General features: G+C 37.2%; 1 pseudogene; it reads left to right on the forward strand.

The window, feature by feature from the left end:
* Positions 1 to 394, forward strand: part of LOC104877151 — a 946-nt pseudogene extending 552 nt beyond the window's left edge.
* The last annotated feature ends 7,010 nt before the right edge of the window (positions 395 to 7,404 follow it).

Raw genomic sequence — 7,404 nt, forward strand, 5'->3', positions numbered from 1 at the left:
CCCCCCTATCCTAGTGTTGTCATGCTCTGATACACAGGTCAATGAATTAGTAATGTTCATCATTTTTGGCTTTATAGAACTGAGCACCATCTCAGGGGTTCTGGTCTCCTATTGCTATATCGTCTCATCTGTCTTAAAGATTAGCTCTGCCGAGGGAAGGTCCGAAGCTTTCTCTACCTGTGCCTCCCACCTCACTGCGGTTTCCGTTTTCCAGGGAACTCTGCTCTTCATGTACTTCCGGCCCAGTTCTGCCTACTCCCTAGACCAGGACAAAATGATCTCACTGTTTTATACCCTGGTGATTCCCATGCTGAACCCTCTCATTTATAGCCTATGGAATAAGGATGTTAAGGAGGCCCTGCAAAAGCTGAGAAATAAAGTTTTTGTTAAGTAAGGAAGCACTTATTACAAATAAATATGTATTAATTTATATAAATTGATACTATTGTTGCCTTCTAATTACATATTTAAATATAATTTTGTCTTGATTTTTTAATTCAATATAAGAACGGTTTTACCAAGCAATATTCTGTAGCAATATTCTGTAGTTTCCTAACTAGTCCAACCTCATTTTATGTCTCCAATATAAGGGTATTATTTATTTTTGGTAAATTTCCACTCTGTGCTAAGTGTCTCAAATTGTCATTTGTTTAGTGGTATATTTCATGCTTTATTTCATTATTCTATTGAGGTTTTAGTGTTTGTCTTTTACGGATTTGTATGATTAGCATCTTAATTTCCACGTTAATGATTCCTAGAATATATTGGAAATTAGAAAGATTAATTAATATTAATTATAATATTAAAATTACAAATAATGCATGGTAAATCACAAAAAGGCTATTAATTTAAAAGCCAGGATATTCTAAGTGCACCCAAATGAGTAAATCTGCATGGCAAAGGGAAAATGGTTCTTTGAAGGGGGGAAATTTAGTTTCAGATCCAACGAACAATGGTGGAGGAAGGAAGGATTTTATATGGATAAGCTGAGAATCAGTGACCTGAAGATAGACAGGAAAGTAGCCCTCTGGAGGGACGGAAGTCCAAGAGTCAAGGAATAAAGAGCAAAGCTCTTCTGATCTTCTTTCCCACAGTGATTACTGATATTAGATACACATTCACTCGCACGTTGGCTATTTGTATGTTTCTTTTGAGAAATGCCTATTTGAATATTCTGTACGTTTTCATTCACTTCCTTGGGTACTGTTTGTTTAGTTTCACTTCCTATGGAGTTGGGCGAGTACAAGGAGAGGAATCAGTTCTGGTGTTTGCTGCCTACGAGGGGTAAATCAACCATGATAGTGTATTGTGTGTTTCAAAATAAGTAGGAGAGGGCATTTTGACTGGTGCAGCTCAAAGAAATAAGGAATGTTTGAGCTGATAGGTATACTAACCATTTGATCATTACAGAGTGTGTACATGAATTTGAAGTCATATGCTTCCCATGAACTGGGACAATTTTGTGTAAAACTCCACGCAATTTAAAATCAATGTCCCGTGCAAGGTCCATCCTTATGGCAACATTTTTTGCTCAGTCACTGTATCTCTGCTCTTCCTCCCTTTCCTTTCTCAGCCTTGTTTTTAAGCCCATCATTGCAGTTCTTAAATGATGCCCTCCTTGATATGCTATTGTATATATTGCTCTCTGTAGCAGACCATCACCTCCAATTTGAGAAGGAGAACATTTTATGCTTAAGAATGCCATGTGTTTCTGCCTGGAATTCTAGTAAGTTCTTGTGACTGAGACCCAGAATGGAAAAACAAATCAATAATAAAGATCAACCCCTGTAGAGACTCGTGAGTACTTATTAGATATCAAATTATTATGACATGTAGTTTGATTTTACACCTTACAGCTTCTAAGAATACAGAAAAAAAGTTTTTTTTTTTGCATCTGATGTAATAGATCTATAAAGGCATACATATTAAACACAGCAAGTAAAAAAATGTACTTTATCAATGTTGGGCTACTCTGCTTGACTCTGTTCAAATTTAAGATGTCAAAACACTGTAAGAAGTTTGTTGAAAAGTAGGGAAGTGACCACAGATCTGAAGGAATTCCCAGAGCTATGACACTCACAGTTATGCATTAAAACTGTACAAACTAAGTGACCTTGAACATCTAATATTTTCTAGCTGCATTTCAAAATGTCCTTAGAAAACATTCCCATAGTGGATGTAAGGCCCAAGTGTTTCCTCTTGCTTTTCATGGTGTCACATGGGCCACATCACTGATTACAGGACAGAGTGGTGACAGGACCATCCTGTGGGAGGAAACTGCCTCTGGAATACAAATTCAGAGTCTTGTGCCTATGCCTTCTGATTTGCCCTATTCTTTTTTTAGTCATTTTTTTTTTTAATAAGAGCTTCTGGGCAGATAATGCCCCATACAGTGCATTTGCCAGTGACCCTCAGTAGTGCATTAACAATATTGGCTTGTCTTTATATTTCCCCCGTTTCCTCAGCCTTCCTCCTGAAGTACTCAAACATAGTACTGTCATGGCACGGGCCAACTAGTGATGACAGTGGTGAACAGACAGGCTGGCACCGCCGATAGGTCCTCTGAGCACCATGCTTAGCACAGAGCAGTGAGGACGCTCAATGGACCAGTAAGTAGGAAGCCCTGGGCTAAAGTGGCAGATGATAAATTGCATCCTTCTAGCTCTCCCCCACCCCTCCGTCTGCTAAGCTAGGCATCCAAAGCAGCTCTAAGTGACTGTATATTTAGCAAATCACTCTTCCTCCCTAAAAGTCAGTCTCCTCTCTGTGAAAGTCCAGCTCAGGGCAGATGATCTACAAAGTCCTTTTCTGTTGAAAAGTTTTGTCTCCATATGGCTATGATTCTCTGCCCTCTGAAACCTCCCCACTACTACAGATTTCCCTAATAACAAAATAACAGCAACAACACCAACAACACACAAAGTATACAGGGCTTCATCTCTGGAGAAAATGCACTGTTTCTAGACGGATGTGATCTGGAACGGCAATGACAATGGCACCGGCTAAGTCGTGTGAATTGTGAGGGTGCAGACACTTCAGTCACAGGCCCTTTAATGCTCCCGTTCAGCATTTATATTTAAATAGACACACGAGAAACATTGTTATATAACTGATGGTGTTCAGCTAAACCCAAATTGAAATTTGAGAAGACTGTTACAACCACAAAAAAACTAAGATTAAAATACCTGACAATAATAATTTCAAGTATTGACATGAATGCCTAACAAGTTCAGCTTTTATACATTGACAGGAATAATAATTTGACCTTCCTTAGAAAGTACCTGTTATTCAGTATTACACCTTACCCGTTACACATAGCTTATGAACCCACCATGTCATTTCTTATTTTGTAAGCAAAATATGTGCACTCAAAGCTGGTACAAAGAGGTCTTACTATATTATCATTTTCACTTTGATAAAAAGCCTTGACATGTTCACTTACTAGACTACTGTGCAGCCATGGAAGTGAGTGAACTTTCACTTCACACGACAGCATGAAGGGAGCTCACATGCAAAAAAGAGTGAAATAATTCAGACATAGATGAAAAATAATGCAAACTTCAGTGGTGCCTCAGTTCACAAACTCAATTTGTTTTATGATTTGGGGGAAGATACCCACATTTGTTTCTGTGTGGGGAAGATAATGCAGTTTTATTTGTTACCTGAGGTGGAGTTTGTGAACAGAAACACAATCTTGTCAGATGAGTATATTTGAGAGCTTAATTGTTTGTGAACAGAAATGTTCATGAACTGAGTCACCACTGCGAATGACCTCACTTCTAATGAGGTATTTAAAAAGTATAAAGCTAACCTATCTTAGATTCAGTGTATGTTAGGACACACCGATAACTTCTGAAATATTGGTTCCCTTCTTTTTTAGATCTGGATTTAGATTGCAGGAATGTTTACATTTCTTAAATTTCACTTGCTGTTGCTCTTTCAAAGAGTATGCAAATACTGTGTAGTTTTCTAAAAGCAAACTTTATTATTACTTTGCAGGTAATTGAAATGTTTCTTTGTTACCTACATATAGTAGTTCCTTGTACACGTCTTAACTGCTTGCAAAATTAGTAAAGCACAAACCTCTCCTGGAATATCCTTTATAGTACTCAAAATATGAATCTTTGCTTCTACAAAACACTTGTTGGCATCCACAGCCCTTTCTTACTTTTTCCAATGGAGTAATTTGTGAACCCGGTTTCTTCTATTAGTTTCATGCCTTGGACTTACTCCATAATGGCCCATGACTCAGGACCAGTCTGCCCATCTCTGATGGGGAGATTTTTAAAATAGACAGTTGATTATTGTGTTTAGGGGTATGAGTGACTCCAAAAATCGTTTAGATACAGATGACTGTGTTTTGTGCTTTCCTTGGTTATTTCTCTAATGTCTTAAAACTCACCTTAAATCTTTGCACTCTATGATTTAGAAAAGCAATTCCATGTTAAAACACCAATCTTTTTGGGAATGAACGCAGATTAACAATTTTGCAACAATGTATGGCTTCAATTGCTCTGTATTGATGGGATCTGGGAGTTGAGTTACACATGACTTCTGGAAGTGGCTGTGTTTATGAAGTTAAATTTCATTGTGCATAAAGAGAGAGTAGTGTGAGAAAACAAGGCATTGCTGGAGACAAGGAAGCCCTGTAGGGAACTGAAAAAGTGATTTGAGGAAGAAATGCAAAGAATATGCCCAAGAAATAGACCACCTCTTCCAAATATGCACTGGAGCTTTCACGAAGCTCATGGGTAACAGAAAGTGTTTCACTGATTTAGTGGTGGAAAATGATGAGCAATTACTTAGGTTTGAGATTTGCCTCCATAGTATTTCCCAGAGGAGTATCCTGGGTATTGGAACATCATACAGAAAAAATGACAATGAAATGTCAAGAGTCATTCAAATGATCAGTAGGAATCAATTTTATGAAAAGTGAAAAATGCATTCATGCCATAGAATTTCACTGAGTGTGTATACCACATTTATAGGAAGAAGAGAAAGGCTTTATAACAACAAATATGCAAACAAAAATATTCACCATGACAGATAGTTCAGTTCAAGTGGGACTTAGGTAGAAACACAAGCATCAGAGTGCATAAGCTTGTACATTTCTCATACCCACTTAGTGTGTTTTTGCATAACTTTCAATAGGATTTGTGGCAGATAAGTTGTACATCTTAAGACATATGGTGTATAATGTTCATGACTATTTTACATTTTCTCAAATATCATCAACAGATGAAATTTGATCATCACAGAATAACTTGTGCCCCTCAGTAGACTACAGAGACTCACATATTTTGAAACATCCCTCTGCAAGCAGCCAGGAAACAGCGCTCCCAAAGGCTTCTGGGCTGTGCCACCCTGAGGGATGACGACTTCATTTTTGATACTATTTCTGTATCTGTGTAAGCCAGATGTCCTCCACACCACTGTCTGTTCACATCTATATTAACGATGTGAGAATGGCAGGTTCACGTAAGTAAAACAAGTGAGCTCCACATGTCAGCCCTTTCTGTCTTGTCTTCTGCCCTTATTGGCCGCTGGGATCCTGCCTTGGTTTACAAGTGGCCTTGACAGAGCTCTGAGGATGCGGTAGTTCAATAACTTTGCCTGTTTTCAAACACTGCTTTAAGGTACTGTTATATCCCATGTGAAGACTTAAAGTTGTTTTAACCACAAACCTGTTTCTTTGCACTGAGCAGAGTAATCTGCTGCAAGTGATTTCTATGGATTCATTGAAACAATATCTATGAGAGTCCAGACACTGACTTTTCACCTCAAGGTTTTAAAATTTGAGTCAAATTATAATAAGGATGCTAGGGACAATCAGGGACATATGTGGTTTGTATAAAATGTATGACGATATGTGATAGTAAGTAAATAATGTAAAATTCCAATAAGAAGACAAAAACAGATCAAATTTTAAGCTCAAATCTAACACTATCACTTATAGATTATTTCTTAAAATTTATTTCAAAGAAACATTTTTAAGTAATACAATTTTGGATGTATGATTATACTTATGACAGATACTTTATGATATAAAAATAGATATAATACAAATGCCTATAAATACGAGACAGGTTACATGAATTAATGTACATAACTAGAAAGAAATACATTGTCTCTCTATAATATATATAGTTTTACTGTGACATCATTGTGTAAAAATTAGAAATGCAATAATATAGGTAACAAATCTATTTGTTTCTAGTTGTGAAATAAGTGTTGATTTTGCTGAATTCACACAGTCTTTGTAACTGTTTTTACTGAAACATATTTGTGCATGTGTGTCTCTGTGTGTATTAGTTTGCACTTTATGTTATGAAAAGGAAATGCTCAGGTAGGGACATGTGAAGTGGCAGTAAAAATATTGGTTGATTACCATCATTTATTCTGGCTAATGACATAACAAATAGTGAGCATTATGCTATATAGGATTAAGAAAATGTTGTTAAGAGGTACACATTTCTTTCTCAGACATCCTATTTATAAAACACACCGGGTGTTAGAACATATTATTGCATTTTCACTGATTCCTGAGTGTTCAATATGCAGGAACTGGAAGAGAAGGGTCTCAGACCCAGGGCAGGGAGAAGACAGTGCTGTTCCTGTTTTATACATTTTACTGGTAATTTTATGGGTGCAATATCATGACAGTTATCACTGGAGTATACACATCTTGATTCTTACTTCTTCTCCATCACCCTGTCCTCCCTTCAACTCTCCCTATTTACAAAGACATTGTTTCTATTTTTCATTTTCCCATATTACTTCCATTCCTCCCTTTCCTGTCCCTACCCCTCCCACTTCCCCTTCCCCTTTGGACCTCTTCTTCCCATTTCACATTATCTGCTATACAATTTGATCCTTATTTACACTTTCACTGTCTCACATCAGAGAGACTATTCAGTATTTACACATCCGTCCTGTTTATTTCATTTAAGAGTATCACTTCAATGTGCAGCCATATAGATATAAATGGCTCTAATTTCTCATTGTTTATGGCTGAGTAGTACTCCATTTTATTTTTTAAAAACTAACAAAAATATTTTCTTTATCCATTATCCTTTTGATAGGCAATTGGGCTTTTTCCAAGTTTTAACTATTACAAACTGTGTGGCTATGAATATAGGTGGACATATATGGCTGTGGTCTGATTCTTTTGGAAGATAACCAGCAGGGGAACAGCTGGGTCAAATGGGACCTCTAATCCCAGTATTTTGAGTTATCTCCATACTGATATCCACAGTGGTTGCACCAGTCTGCACTCCCACCAGCAGAGGATCAGGGTTCCTCTTTCCCCACTGCCAGTATTTGATATTGGTTGATTTCATAGTAGCAGCCATTTTTTCTGGGGTGAGGTGGAATCTCAGTGTTATTTTAATTTGCATCTCTCAA

This window comes from Fukomys damarensis, unplaced genomic scaffold (genome assembly GCF_012274545.1).
Source record: "Fukomys damarensis isolate Sample0158 unplaced genomic scaffold, DMR_v1.0_HiC HiC_scaffold_118, whole genome shotgun sequence".
NCBI classification, from domain to species: domain Eukaryota; kingdom Metazoa; phylum Chordata; class Mammalia; order Rodentia; family Bathyergidae; genus Fukomys; species Fukomys damarensis.